The sequence below is a fragment of the Etheostoma spectabile genome, chromosome 5 (genome assembly GCF_008692095.1).
Source record: "Etheostoma spectabile isolate EspeVRDwgs_2016 chromosome 5, UIUC_Espe_1.0, whole genome shotgun sequence".
Taxonomy (NCBI): domain Eukaryota; kingdom Metazoa; phylum Chordata; class Actinopteri; order Perciformes; family Percidae; genus Etheostoma; species Etheostoma spectabile.
Genome location: NC_045737.1, coordinates 36,933,391 through 36,949,227, shown reverse-complemented (window position 1 = coordinate 36,949,227; position 15,837 = coordinate 36,933,391). Strand labels below are relative to the sequence as shown.

At 41.9% G+C, this 15,837-nt stretch overlaps 1 protein-coding gene across 1 annotated transcript in view; it reads left to right on the top strand.

The window, feature by feature from the left end:
- f5 (coagulation factor V) overlaps positions 1–8,928 on the top strand; it is a 60,356-nt gene extending 51,428 nt beyond the window's left edge. Inside the window, exon 27 of the mRNA XM_032515226.1 lies at positions 8,900–8,928. The gene's annotated coding sequence lies outside the window, so the exon portion shown is untranslated. The remainder of the gene's footprint in view (positions 1–8,899) is intronic.
- The last annotated feature ends 6,909 nt before the right edge of the window (positions 8,929–15,837 follow it).

The following is a 15,837-nucleotide window of genomic DNA, read 5'->3' as shown; positions in this document are numbered from 1 at the left end:
CAGATGAATTCATTTGCTACATATCAAAGTATTTCCGATCCATCAAAACATTACTGAAATATTTTGTTCCGATGCTTTAATGGACTCTCCAGGGGCTTCTCCCTTGACTTTATGGCTCCAATTCCCCCCAATTGCCTGCAAGCTTCTCCCGACTCTACGGTAATTTCTACGGGCCTTTTATACATTGTTGTGTTTCTTTAGAACTAAACGACGGACAAATGGAGTCTTTAAAAGCTTCAGATGGAAAGTTATTCACTGTCAAAGTGACGCAAAATTGAATGGGAGTCAATGGGATGCTAGCAGAAGGTGTTGTCGTGTTAGCCTCAGAATTTTGCCAAAAGAAGGTAGGTTAGCAGCTTTCCAGATGCTCTTTTACCCCCTTGGTTTGAACAGCAACGGCAGGGTCTGCAATCACAGTAAATACATCAGTACCTTTCTATTTTAGGAGGGTTTAAGGGGTGTGAGTTTGGAACCATAGGCGCCGATTCATGTTTTCCTCTGTGGGTGCTCATGGGCGCAAGCCCTTAAAAAAAAAAGTAGTAGCAAATAGACAGCAGCAGACACAAACACACACCCCTATTCCTTTCTTATTTCCTATCTTTTTAACTCAGTCAGGACAGCGCCACTTCACACAAATACAGATATATAATAGGACTGGAGATGAAAAGTTGAACAGACACATAACTGTGATCAGCTTCGCGGGAAATTAGGAATAAATGGAGCAGGGGACTGACAGCGACATAACCAATCCCACCATGACAGACGCGCCACTTAGCACCAACTGCAATGTTTCATTTTAAATGAATGTAGCCTACTGGCAGTCTGGCACACATGGGTGCTCAGTGGGTGCTCAGTGGGTACTCAGTGGGTGCTCAGTGGGTGCTCAGTGGGTGCTCAGTGGGTGCTCAGTGGGTGTTCGAGCCCTGGAATATGGTTGAAAACCAGTCCCTCCAGAAAAACGCAATTATGCGATAGAATAAGTCAATGCATAACCAGCCAAAGTCTGCATATTTATTTGGGGGCATAAATTGCCAATTTCCCTGCAAAATAATGCGGGGCTTGCATGACTTCATAATCCCCGCATTTTCATTGCAAAAAAGTCACATATGTCTTAGCAGAAAGTTAAAAAATGTTGCGTTTACTTTCCACAACAACAGCCTCTGTTTTCCTCTGTTGCCATGGGAATGTTATGTGTATTAAGTGATGTAATTACATGACAAGACAAACTCTTTTTTATCAAACCACAATTTCATTGCATTTAATTGCATAAACATCCTGCATATTCCATCGCATTTTTTAAGAAAACGTGCCGCATAATCAAGGATTTTTGCCCGCAACAATCACAGAAAAACTGGAACTGGAAGGACTGTGTACCGTACTGCTGAAGCAGTGAAAGACAAGCTGTCCTCCACAGATTTCTGTGTAACGACTCCAAAGCCACACACAGAGGAAACATCCCAGAGTGGTGTGGACGCGAGGCGTTAACGTAGCAAACGGTGTTTGGTTTTCAACCAAAACGTAGTATAGATGTCGCCTCAGTCTTCTTTTCTTCAGGAGAGAAACAAGAAAGAGAACATCTGCTGTGGGATTTGTCAAGGGAAATACAGAGTCACCCTTCTTGAAGCTTTTAACAACCAAACATGGCTGAGGTCATTCTCTTATCTGGAAATATTTGTCACACCACTGCACATTTTCCAAATTTAATTTGGATTGATTTCCTTTTTTCTCCACTGAGCCGCTGGTTTCTGTTCATGCTGGTGAAACGCGGTGTACAATTCAGCTTGTAGACATTTGAAACTTCAAACTTCATCATAGGAATTGAAAAGTGCTTATTTGTTTTAATTTAATCATTGTTTCAAAAGCTTGAAGTTATCACCAATTGTTATTTAAAAAAATGGATGTACTTCTCAGAAACCGGAGCGTTCTTAAACACAACATAACTCTTGTTTAGATGTTAAGCCACTTTCATGTCTTATGGCCAAATACTAAATATTAAATAATGTGTTGTTACATGTTTCAGTGTCCCAAATGCATTATTATTAAATATAAATCCACAGCTGTTGTGTAAATCTCAATAACTTAAATCAACTAAACATTATTTTAGCAAACAAAGGCCATTGTTAATAATTAAATTCCAACAGATGCTGCCTTCTGTATCCCTCCTCCTGCTTTCACTTCTTCTCCCATCCTCCTGTTTTATCCCTCCACCTGCCCCCATCTTTGATCCTCTTCCCCTCATCTACCCTGCCAAGACACTGGATTCTTCTCCACCCCTTCTTCCCCTCTTCCCTCAGCCTTTCTTCCGTGTGCATGTCTCCGTTTCACATCTAAACTTGTCCCTGTCTACTGTCTTTTATACCTTTCTCTGTCTTCCTTCTCCCCCTGAACGCGACCTGTGGCTTTTAGAAGGAGAGTGACTCCCCCCCTACAAATCTCTACATCATTTTGGAAAAACACGATGGTTGTAATATTCTATTTTTTTATTTGTTTATTGGTCATTTTTTTCAACATATTTGTAGTTTGTTTATGTTTTTCATGCTTTTTCCGACGTTTTGGACGCTTTTCTCGATGCTTTCAAGGTCTTTTGCCGCTTTTTCAACCATTTTTATTTCAACATTAACGTGTCATTTTTTAAGGTTTTTGTCACTTTTTCATAATTAGTTTTTTGCTCTTTTCACTGTTTTTTTGCTTTTTGTTGCCTTTGTCAAAATTTCTGCTGTCAATGGTTTTGTCACTTATTGTTCTCCGATTGTCTTCCTCATTCTGAAGTCAGACCACAACAAATGTTGAGAATGACTCATTTTTACTCCTGACACCTAAAGAGAGATAGAAATGTCTGATGTCTCTATATTTTGAGTTACATAACATTGGTTGCTTTGCATTGCTGCATTGATTTGTCTCAGAGAGACTGAGGGGACATGGCTCGGCCCCTGCTCTCCTGCCAGTGCCCCCACCCCCCCACCCCCCTCAGCGCTGCCTGCCCTGTGGCCATGTTAGAAAGCTGTGTCAGGGGTTAGCTTTGGGCCAGGAGCAGCACCCTGTCATTAAGGCTGAGTACACACATGACCAGACTTTCCATGACAACTGGACCCTGAGGAGAAAACCTCAACTTAGTTTATCTGACGGAGGGCGAGAACGTTCTTCTTCCAGTGTTCTTCAACATTTTTTTATAAGCCAAGGACCCCTTAGCTGAAAGAGAGACAGAGTAGGGACTCGCTACTACATATATTGTATTAAATACTGACGCTTGGGCAGTGGCTGTCAGAGTCAGGTCAACGTAAAAATCCCCCTGCAGCACGCGTGCAGAACGCACCGGGCTGAGCATCAGATATGCAGCGCTTGAAGATAACGTCATATTAAGAGCGGCAACGGTAGCGGTGGTATGAATGAAGTAGTATGAGTAGTATGATGTTCTGTTCTGTCGTCAGTCTGAGGAGCCGTCGGGCCAATTTGGCATGTTGAATGGGAAGGCGGGCAGTCAGACTCAATGACCAATCTGATTGGTGGAGTGCTAACCCAGAAATGACGAGCTGGATGAGCGTGACAAACTATTATACTATTTCTCTCTTAAAATGTTTTCAAAAACTTGTTTTGGTGAACTATTTTCGTAAAATATGAGATTGTATTCCGAAGGAGTCACCATGACAGTCTAGCTTTGAAATTCCGGAGAAGCCAGACCCTCGTAAAGCGTTCGTCCAATCAGCTGTTGGTTTTTTATTTCCGCGCGACAATACAGAATAGTGCTGCCTGCTGTTATGGAGATGTTTTAGAACTCACACATTCGCAGAACGTACGCTCATGTCGGCCAACGGTCGGCTGTCGGGTTGGTGTTTCAGAGCCTTAAAGCGCCCATATTCTGCTCATTTTCAGGTTCATAATTGTATTTTGAGGTTGTACCAGAATAGGTTTAAATGGTTTCATATTCAACAAACACCATGTTATTGTTGTACTGCACATTGCTGCAGATCCTGTTTTCAGCCTGTGTTTAGGTCTCTGTTTTAGCTCCAGAGTGAGACATCTCAATTCTATCCTATCTTTGTTGGGAGCTGCACATGCTCAGTAGCTATAAGATCCCATCAGCTAGATAACTCTTTCTCCAGCTTTGGTCAGTCCAAGGCAGGATCAGCTGGGAGACTTCTTCTAGACCAGGATAATTTGTGGAATACCTGCAGAACAGGGACAGGAAGTCGTTCTTTTGGAGATTCTGGTCAGCTAGTGTGTGTTGTAGCAGTGTTTTGCCATTGAAAATGAGCTAGCATGCTACAATTAGCCACCTCGTCTCTAGTGACGTAGAAAGCCGTGCAGAAGTTGAACAGTTCACCCAGAGACTGAAGGCAGAGGACATCCAGAAACCGTATCTCACTCAAAACAGCATGGATAGGTTTTTATGTTAAGTTTGTGTGCATGTGGAAGCAGTAGAGACACAAAATACCACCCCAAATCCAAGATTTGAAAAACAATTTGAATAAAATTGACAAAAACGTCAAGAAAAGTGTAGAAAAACCACAAAATGTTGGAATTTCAACCCAGAAAAACACAAGTTTTCAGGTCGACGAGAAGACAACACAAGGGTTAAATCAAGTTTATTCTGTGTGGGAACAGTAGGTGTGTGTGTGTGTGTGTGTGTGTGTGTGTGTGTGTGTGTGTGTGCAAGCGATAAATCACACCCCACACACCAAAGAGCGGTAGACAGGATTTGTCCTTAAATGCATCAGAGTTCCCTTTCTTTTAAATACACCTTTACTCAGCTCAATATTTTTATGGGAGGCGAATGAATTATTGTCAAATTAAAATATTTCATCACCCTTTCCTGTAAAAGCGAAGTTCCAGAAGAGGCTTAAACACGACCCTGCACGCTTGCTATTATTTTCTGAACTCTATTAAACATATTTGTCATGACCAGTGAATTATGTAGAGTAGAGTTTAACTGAGAAGGTGAAAAATTGTTTTAGCTAGCACAAGTCCAAGCAGAAACGTGAAAAATTCTTTCAGTGCTGGATGTCGACTTTTAAACTATTGAACTACTTATTTTTTCTGTGAGACTTCCCACAAATTACGACAATTAGTTATAGCACTGTAAAAGCGTTTATCAAAATTCTTCTATACCAAAAAGATGCAGGTGATATATCCCCCTCAATATTTAGAAGAAGTAGATTTGTCCCCTTCAAAACAATATGAAAGACAAGTCACTACCCGAAAGAACAAATAACTGTTCAGGGGCTCGAAACAAAAACAAGAACTGTGTCTACCTCTTCTTGAAAAATAAAGATGTGATTTCTTGTCTTTTATGTAGATTTAAACTGGCCGTCTGGCTTTAACAAGGATTCATTTCTCTACCAGATTTGTTGTTACGATGTTGCTACATGAATCCTAGAAGAAAAAAACATCGAAACATGTGTAATGTTTGTGATATGAAGAAAGTTTCCTTTACATTAATAAAGACATTTGCACCATAAATACATACAAAATCAAGTCCCCAGAATGAGGGAAAGATGTGTTTGACACTCAAAACGTAAGCGGGGGAGTATGTGTTGTTGATCTTTGGAGACATAGTATAGTCTTTGGAAGAATGCATGCATGGGTACGGTTGTGGGGAAAATGATATGTTGTTTTCTTTTTCAGCGATACATCAGGATAAAGGCTTTAAACCAGGGGCATTAAAGAATAATTGCAACACAAAAAAGTTTGTCTGTGTTAATCTATTGTGAACTTAAGACTTCTGCTCTAGGAATATCAAAGCATCGTGATCCAGATGACCGGATGGTCCAAAGTGATGTTAAAATGCCTAAAATTAAAATTTCCTGAGTACCCAGCCCTAGTGCCAAGCACCTCTGCTTATCAATGAAACTCTAAAGGAAAACTGGACCATTTGGCTTTCAGAAATCCCTCTCTACCTGTTTGAGTTTTACAGCATCTTCCATCATCATTACGGTCGTTATGGCTCCTCTCCTCGGGGCGGTTGTCAGGGATAATCTCCAGCTTAGACACTGTCTGCAGGACTCTGCAGTTCTGAGGTCAACGACTACAGCTCCCCTTGAATTGTGCTTGCGGGAAGAAAGAGAGAAGAAAGGAAATATGAAGCTCAAACACACAAAGATACACAGGCTGTGGTGGAAGAAGTATTCAGATCCTTTGCTGAAAGTAGTAATACCAAGTAAGTAAAATTCAAGCATTGACAATGTTACTTAAAAGTATGTTAGTATCATCAGGAGAATGTACTCAAGGTGCACTAGGAGTTGACTATGAGAGATGTCTATGATTTGAGACAAAAAGGAAATTGTGCTGAAACCATGCAGGAACTCATAGTGCACCTTTAAAGTATTAAAAGTAAAAGTACTCAATGCAATGATTTACAATAAAACATTGTATTTTATAAACTAATTCAGTTCAATTTTATTCTTAGCATGTTAAGACACTTTACAGAGTAGGCCGAGACCACACTGTAATTTACAAAGACCCAACAATTCCCCCAGGGGCAAGCATTTGGTGCAACAGTGGCTGCTTGTGTTTTGTGTGCAGACATCTTCATTTATGAAGTAACTAAAGCTGTCAGATAAATGTAGTGGAATAACAAGTAGTGGCATGAAAAGAAGGGACTCAAGTACAGTACAAGTACCTTGAATGTGTGCTTATGTACAATAACTGAGTACCTGTATTTAATCACTTTCCACCACTGGACACAGCATAGACTGAGTGAGACTGGAAGCATTTTTTTTTTTAATCCCTCATCACAACAGTAATGCTGAAGGAAATATTTGTTTCCATTGGTCTGAACAGGAAGCATTATCGCATATCATCCCTGAAATACACTGGAATGCAGCAGGAGAGAGAGAGAGAGAGAGAGAGAGAGAGAGAGAGAGAGAGAGAGAGAGAGAGAGAGAGAGAGAGAGAGAGAGAGAGAGAGAGAGAGGAAGACAGGGATGGTTGTTTGTTATGTACTTTTTATAAATCACCTGCCTTGGTTGTAAAGCACTTGGGTCAGCTTATGTTACGTAATATACAATACATTCAAACAAAGATGACTTGACAAATACAAAACACACAAAGATACCGCACAAAGACTGAGTGTCTTACAACTAAGGTATGAGACACACAACATTTACACGCGTGGCAGCATATCTGACCTGTGTCTTTATAGATTTAAGACAGCGTTAGGGAACGGAACCTTTGTCTATATAGGAGCAGTTCAGTTAACAAGGTAGATCGGCAAAGTAAAGTAATTTCCACATTGAACTCTTTCAAAAACACAGTCAAGGCCTGGTTACTAGAGAGGGTTGTGGAATAGAACGAAAGGCAAATTACCGTTTTTATTGTTACTTTGTTAAAATGTTTTTATGTCATGTCAATTTTTATCTGTGTCTTGTCTTGTCCTGATGTATTGAAGACCACAATGGAAATAAGTCCTGGACTTTATTGTGTTTTTATCCTCCATTGTATGTGATGTCTTGTGTCATGTGTAAGGCATTCTTGATACAATTAAATAAATCAAATCAAAAAATCTGAACAGCATAATTATCGCACATCATCTCTGACATGCACTGGAATGCAGCTGGAGAAGAGAGAGAGAGAGAGAGAGAGAGAGAGAGAGAGAGAGAGAGAGAGAGAGAGAGAGAGAGAGAGACACAAAGCGGGAAACATGGGGGTGGTTAAAGGTCTTGCCAAACCAGCTTGGTTTTGACGTGGTGGTGTGAGAGAAAGAAGCAGGAAGGAAAGAGTGAGCGCGTGGAAAAGGGGCAGAGCGATAGGAGGGAGAGGGAGGAGAGGGAAACAGAAATCTGCAAAACATATCAGTGCAGCGCCGGTTGTTTTGGACACACACAGATGCCAACACACACCAGTAACACACTCACATCGCCGCGCAGGAAGCGGAACAACGGACAAACAGCCGTGACGATATGTGAAGCCAGATGTGTACAACATCAGCACGCAGTCTGCAAGTATGCAACATATTCTCATGTGACTGTGAGCTGGCCTGAAAGTGTTCACAAAACCTGACCCGAGCAAACACCATGACAGGCCCCTGAACACACCTTCAACAAGCAAGGAGAGAACAAAGCAGGGAAACCAGTCTCAATACTGGGTTCAAACACATCAAAAATTGCTGTACTAATAAATAGATAGATAGATAGATAGATATTTATTGATCCCAAAAAAATGGGAAATTACGGTGTTACAGCAGCACACAAAATATACTTCATACAATATACATGAAATAATAATAATAATAACAAAATATAAGAATAAAATATAAGAATATAAGAACAAATATTTAAATATATACAAGATGGAAAAAAACTAAATGTGCAACTGTTTAAGTATGTTAAAATGTAAATGAACCAATCGAGCAACCCGACAACCCATTTCAAATATATGTGGAGGAAGTATTCAGATCCTTAACTTACTAACACCACAGTGTAAAGGCCTGCACTGAACACATTAGTTAAATTAAAGCATCTTATTTATCTTTCTTACAATTTCATTTAGTATTTTTCTCTGGAACTGTGCACCCCCCACCCCCTTTTTCTTATATTTTATATTTTTATTCCATGTTGTATTCCTTCTTGTTGACACTACATAATAAACTTTTTACATCAAAGTTGATTCTTTACAGTTATTCTTTTTCTAAATCAAGGGCTCTTGAGATAGAGGCTGTCTGCTGGTGTTCATCCCTGACTGAAAACGCCTCTGAGTCAGGTGTGAATTATATAAATAAGATAAACTTTAAATTGATTTGGGTTAAACAGCAACAGAAGGAAAACAACGTCAGCCGTGCAGAAGAAGATTTGAGCTGTGTTGTTGCCTCCACAGCTCCAGGCGTGTCCTCTCTGCACCACAAACACTTGGCCCTGTCAGAGGGGAAATCTCCCTAAATGCCCCATAAATCAACATGTGTTAAAAGACACACACACACACACACACACACACACACACAAGCATTTTTTTCTTGTGATTGCTTTTATAAATGTTGTCATGTAGCACTTTCTTAACATTTAACTCTTTCAAATAAGTGTTTTTGTCTAGAATACTATTAATTATAATACTATTCTGGAATGATACTTAATACTCAATTCTCTCATTAAAAACATAAATATGAGAAATTTCCTCATTCGTAGAATACATAGCTAGTATAAACTAACAACTCAACAGTCACAAGCACAGCAACAAAACAGTTTACCAGTAGTCAAGGACAACAACATTATCGTTTCCATTCTGAGAGCTGACCACAGCAACACCGTGACAAAACCACATCCCCTGCGTCATGTGCAGTAAGAATCATCACAGGACTGTGAGACAGCATTAGTAATGGAAGATTCACCTAGCCTGACAAGCCAGACCCACATCAAGATGTTGGGTCTGGGAACTCACCATTGGAAGGGCTAAATCCGAGGGCGGGATAAACTGTTGTCTTTCAAATTCCCTCTGCACGCAGTAGGATAGCGCAACAACCAACCAGAGCAACGCTAGTTGATAAATTAAACTTTTACCGTATCTGCTCGGCAAAACTCAGAACACATCTTCATTTTTTAAGACTGGCTTCAGTGCCTAACTCCAAATCTTCCAGAGTCAGGTGGGGCTGCAGCATGGAGACCTCCTGTCTCATGCCCTCCTGGCTACGCGGAACCATTACAAATCGGAACTCTGCCGTCCTTATGTTAAGCCCGCCCACTGACTCTATACACGATGTGATTGGCCTTACCAGAGACTGACTGACCCTTGCTGCCGCTAAGGTGCGTCTAGATTTCTAGACCAGGATTCACTGTCTCTGATGTCTCATTTCACAGGGAGTGTATGACGGCCAGGACTATTTGGCCTTTAGAGATGTTAACAGTTTCACACATTTTTCACTGTTAATTTTTTATCCATTTTTGAATAATCATATTTATGAGCATGACTCAAATGGAGGATGTGTGGAGGCAGACATGGGAAGGGCTCAAAGGGAGTCTGTGGCAACAAGTAAGCTGTAAGTGGTGAGAGGATGCCAAGACCAAGTGGAAAGGTTTCCCGCCCTTATGTCTCAGTTTTCATTAGCCTGATATTAGACACTCACACATGCATGCATGCATGCATGCATGCACACGCACATGCACACGCACACACACACACACACACACACACCGCTATCTGGATTGACTCACAAATGTCCCACTTCAGCCAGGCTTAACCAAGTTATTCAATAACCAAGCACATAGTTTCAGCTGACAAACAGACTTTTCCAGTGAGGAAGTGTTAATCTGTTGAAACATTTGTTGCCTGGCATTGATAGAGAGAAACACAGACACACTTACAAACATGACAGCAAAGACTCTAAACTAAGCTTCAACACTTAGTGGTCAACTAACAAAACGTGTTTAGGTTACATGGGGACGTCGTTCCCAGGCTAGGTGGGAAATCCAATTCCTCCAGCCATCTTCAGACTCTGTCTTGTGGTTTCCTTTCACTTGGACAGTCCTGAGTACCTCCGAAGGGAGACCTTGAGGAGTGAACCCAAATTCAACTGCCAGAATTCACTCATCTGGTTCCTTTTAAGTCCAAGCTCCAGATGTCCCTGCTTCAGGCTTAACTTCCTCTCCACTGAGGCCATGGTCCAGTGAGGTCAATAGAGAGACATCATAGGCACAAAAACGGACCTCTCCAATGGGTGAAAGTGTCATGCAAGACCAGGACTAGTTGAGACCGAGTCAAGACCAAGTCCAAAGAGGTGCAAGTCCAAGTCAAGAACAAGTCCAAAGAGGTGCAAGTCCAAGTCAAGGCCGAGTCCAAATGAGAGACATTCAAGATCGTTGAAAGAAAGGGTCAAATTAGGCCACATTATTTACTTAAAATATAAAATGGAAATGTTCCCATTTATGAACGTATGACTTGTCCTGAAGAATCCAGAGTCAATGTCAGAGCTCTCTGACATTGTGTCTGTGGCCTAAATGAAACTGATTAATATCGATAATTAAGGTATATGATGCAACCAGATGTATACCAGGCGACCAATCACAGCCCTGGGTACTGATCACCAAGCCGCAACTGTCTCCGAACATGGCCAACTCGGATTCCATACCCCCAAACTCCCTCGGGTTGCAGAAAAGTATTCTTTCAAAGGTGAGAGTTGAAACCCCTTCTGTCAAAGACCTCAGCCAGATGTTTACAGTTCACCCACACTGCACATTTGTCTTTACTGGGTCTGTCTGAGGGACTCCCCTGCCACCTGATGTAACTCACCCCTGGCTTGCACCCAAGAGTCAAAGACATGTGGTTGTAGATCAGAACTACAAAGTCATTCAGTTATATTTGGCTAAAGGTGTGTGGAAATTAGTATAAACTCCTGTTTGCTTAAACATTTGTTATGGACAGGCCATGACAAATGCGGGAGTCTAATCTGTGCAGATCCTAGGTGGAGTCCTAAGGAGCACAACGTAAAGACTCCAGAAACTACCCCAGATACCCCAAATACTGTAGGAACTTCCCCACTAGAAAGGTGATACCAGCTCTAGTTTTTGGAGCTAGGGATAGGACAACAGGACCCCTCTTTAGACTACTACCCAGTTGGCTGCCAAATCCTCTCCCAGGTCTTGATTCAAAGGGGTCTAGGATTCTCTGACTTGGGAGAGGTTGCTCTCTCCTGAAGACAGTAATCCATAGAGGTCTTTGAAACACTCTTCGTCTTGCCATTCACCATCAAATTGCCTTGGGAGTCAACAACAGGAGCTTTTGCCTCTGCCAACAGTTTTAAAGGTCAACCCTTGAAAGTATCAAAAGGCTCAATCCACAGCCTGTATTTAGAAACTGTGTCTTTAAAAGAGCTGTCAGGACTTCTATATGGTTGGGATGTCACAACTATACTATGTACTATATATAGAAAGTGCTCTTACAGTCAATCCCTGGCTGCACTGATGGTAAAGACACGTCAAGAGCACAGATGTGGAAGAGCCGGAAACATTGACCAATCAGAGCAGGCTGGGCATTTTCTGGAGGGGAGCTTAAAGAGACAGATAAAACAGAGCGTTTTAGACAGAGGTATATTAACACAGACAGTATGAGAAGAATAAGGTGTTCTTTTTACCTTAAGCATGTAAACCCAAAATACAAGTATGAACCTGAGAATAACGTGCTGAACCGTGGATGAAATAAATTGACGTATGAATTACCATATCTGACCAATCAGAGTTCAACTTTCCAGTTCAACACAAAGTCCATTAACTTTTCCTGTTGACCTCTTAGTCCTAACATGTTTCCAATATTAAACCAACAGTAACACCCAGAATCAGGAGTAACTACCGCACCAACCAGCAGCTTCAGCATGTGTTTTCAGAAACTGTCTACACCTAACAAGACAAAGATTGGTTCCTACTTATAAACCGATTGCTCATTGGCTCCCACACTGGGAATTAATTTATTATTCAGTTGGTGCTGCAAAAACCAATTCAAATGAAGTAGCTTTCACAGACGTTAGCCCATGTTTGGACTACATGATGTAGTTGATCTTGGATGATGTGCTAAAATCTGGTTTTGTAATCCTCTCTTTCCAGCAGGTTGTTTTCCATCACTACTCCGAGTGTTTGAGTGACTGCCCGTGCATCTGTGTGTCAGCATGTCTGTGTGTCAGCATGTCTGTGTGTCAGGTGCTCCACCATTAGGTCTGTCATCAGTTTGGCTCATAAGGCTCCTCTCAAGATTTAATGTGCAACTCAATTAGGATTTGACAGGTGCAGGTGTCAGGTGGTCGTTTGCTGTGTGTGGTTTTCTGCCAGACTAAAGAAGGATTTCTTTCAGCCCGATGAGACCAGCCTCTCTCTCTTTTTTTTTTTTTTACCACACGATTTCTTTCCACAGACTTATCTCAAAAACCAGCCAAAGAGAGAGCGAGCGAGAGAGAGAGAGAGAGAGAGAGAGAGAGAGAGACACACACACAGTTCTAGTATGCACGGTTGACTCTGGATTGTTTTACTGCCTAATCAATCTGCCATAAAGCTTTGGGACTGCCACCAGCTGTTTGTCAATTCCACCACAAGGGATGTGTTTGTGTGTAGTTAGTTACCCCTAAACGCTACACAACAGTATTGAGGTGATGCTTTCCTTATGTATTAAATAATTGCATTCATTATTCATGATTGCCTTACGGTTTAGTTCAAAAACATCCAAAACACCAACGTACGAAAACATTGCAGACCAGACGCAAGCTTTTATTTTGAAAAGTCAAAGCTTGCGACAGCATTAGCCGGGAGGGCATGAGACGGGAGGTGTCCACGCTGCAGCCATACCCGACTCAAATATCCTTCTGTATCCTTCCTTTTGAGACGGAAGGAGTGGTAGCATGCCAGCTTACCAATCCCAGAAGTCCCACATGCCAGACTTCCAGATCAGTTTGTGACTCTGAGAGCCAATGACCAAGCGGGAGTGAGAACGGGTTTACGTCATACGTACGTTGCCAAATTAATTTCCTTGTTTCTGATATGAAGATGAAACGTGTGTAACTCAAACATCTCACATTTACCAACAAAGCGTAAAGCAAAAGACCGTGCAAAACATTTCAGACCGTCCTTCCAACCTGTTTACATTTTAACATCAATGTACACTGTAACGATTTTCTCACTCTAAAGTCGCCGCAGCGGGCGGGGCTGCTGAGTTTCCCCCCCGACTGACACGCGCACACACACAAGGACATACGGGGGATGCAGGACAAAACCCGAGATGAGTTGTACAGGATGACCTAACTTGAGGACAGCTATGCTCGTTATTGTAAGTACAATGATAAGTCAAAGTCCCATAAGTACTTTATCAAACCCAGCCCAGGATAGGAAATTAACTAACTGTAAAGATCAACAAGCCACTGACAAACTTGTTCAAATTTGATTTATTCAATAAATTATTTAGTTTTTCTTAAATCCACCAGCCATTTTCCTATTATATCAACATTTGCAGCACCCTGAGCCTTTGTGGTTACAAGGAAAACTCAGCCTTCAGTAGTTCTATTCTCCCCAGAACAAGTTTCATTTTAATTTTTAAACAACAATATCTCCCGCTACTTGCAAAAAACATACAAAAAACATTGCAACTTTTTTCGCATTTTTTACAAAATCTCCCACAACATCAGGCATTTTAGGCAGCAACAATTTCAAAAAAAAGTGTGCGAAATCCTGGAGGGAGTGATTACTGGCGAAGGGAGGGAGCCCAAAACTCCTCCGGTAGCCCCTTAAATAAAAACAAACAGTACCTTAACATAAATAAATACATTTTATTTAAGAGGGGGACAGTGCAAATTAATAAGGCACATGATTAAACATAAGTTAAAAATGCCAGAATGAGCCAAAAGTTGTTTTTTTAATTATCTGTAGTCCCTCGGCTTTTCATCTTGCATCCGGGTGTATATCATTAGGTTGACATTATTACGTTCTCCTTCTTAAAAGCTTCCTGTACCCCTGATTTTACTATTGCTCATTACCAAAAAACTCACTCACACTTGGCTGCAAGGACACACGCACACACACACACAAGCAACAGTGTACCTTAGTAAATCCTACGTTATGCACGTTTTCAGGAAATGTTCACATCTGACCACATCATTATGTGAAATCACGCTACAATATGTACCATTCTTGCACTGCGAACACACTTCTAACATCCAAGCCTGCAAATAGCTGACAGGCCGGCATCAATCACCCAGCTCCAGCTAAATCAGCACCCACACCTTCCTGTTTCTATTGTTCAGACAAACATTGGGACAATCACTGTCCCCTGTTTGTCCTGCTGGGTTGCCACGAGATCAGCAATCAATCACAGGGATCACGTTGACTGGTCAATTTCTTCATGTGGCGTCCCTCTGTGATCAATCATGTGGCAGTTTAGCCCCAAGTCAACACCCGAGACAGTCCCACTTATTAACTACTGCATGTGCATTGGTTAGTGATTTTCTTGTATTTTATGGTCCAGTCAGAGCACAAAGGTCCCCCAGAGCGTTTATTTTTTATTTATTTTTTTAAATGTTCCTAATGTGGCCCCTACATGTCCTGGTGAAAGTGCATCCTGTTTTTAACGTCCCTAAAATGTGGAACTTACTTCTTACTACTGGATGGATATTAGAATGACATGCTCTCTCAGTATTTTTAAAATAAAATTAAAGACTTTTTTTAAAAATTTGGCTTTTAATTCCGAGTAATGTTATTAGCCCATCCCTGTGGGACGAACCGCTGGGGTCGGGTGCGCTGCTACATGGGTGGCGGTGAAGGTCAGGGGCCTCGACGGACCAGACCTGGGCGGCAGAGGCTGGCTCTGGGGACATGGACCGTCACCTCTCTGTGGGGGAAGGAGCCGGAACTTGTACGGGAGGTGGAGCGCTACCAGGTAGATCTGGTGGGGCTCACCTCTACGCACAGTCTCGGTTCTGGAACCGTACTCCTGGATAGGGGTTGTGCTCTGTCCTACTCTGGAGTTGCCCAGGGTGTGAGGCGCCGGGCGGGTGTGGGGATACTCACAAGCTCCCGGCTGAGCGCCGCTACGTTGGAGTTTACGAGAAGGTTGCCTCCCTACGCCTGCGGGTGATGGGGGGGGGGGAACTCTTGCTGTTGTTTGTGCATATGCATCAAACAAGAGTTTGGAGTATTCGGCCTTCTTGGAGACCTTGAATGGAGTCCTGTAGGGGGCTCCAGTAGGGGACTCCATAGTTCTGCTGGGGGACTTTGACACACACGTGGGTGATGATGGAGATACTTGGAGAGGCGTGATTGGAGGAACGGGTCCCTGATCTAAACCAGAGTGGTTGTCTGTTGTTGGACTTCTGTGCTAGTCATGGATTGTCTATAACCTAACACCATGTTCGAACATAGAGATGCTTATACTATACTATACTAT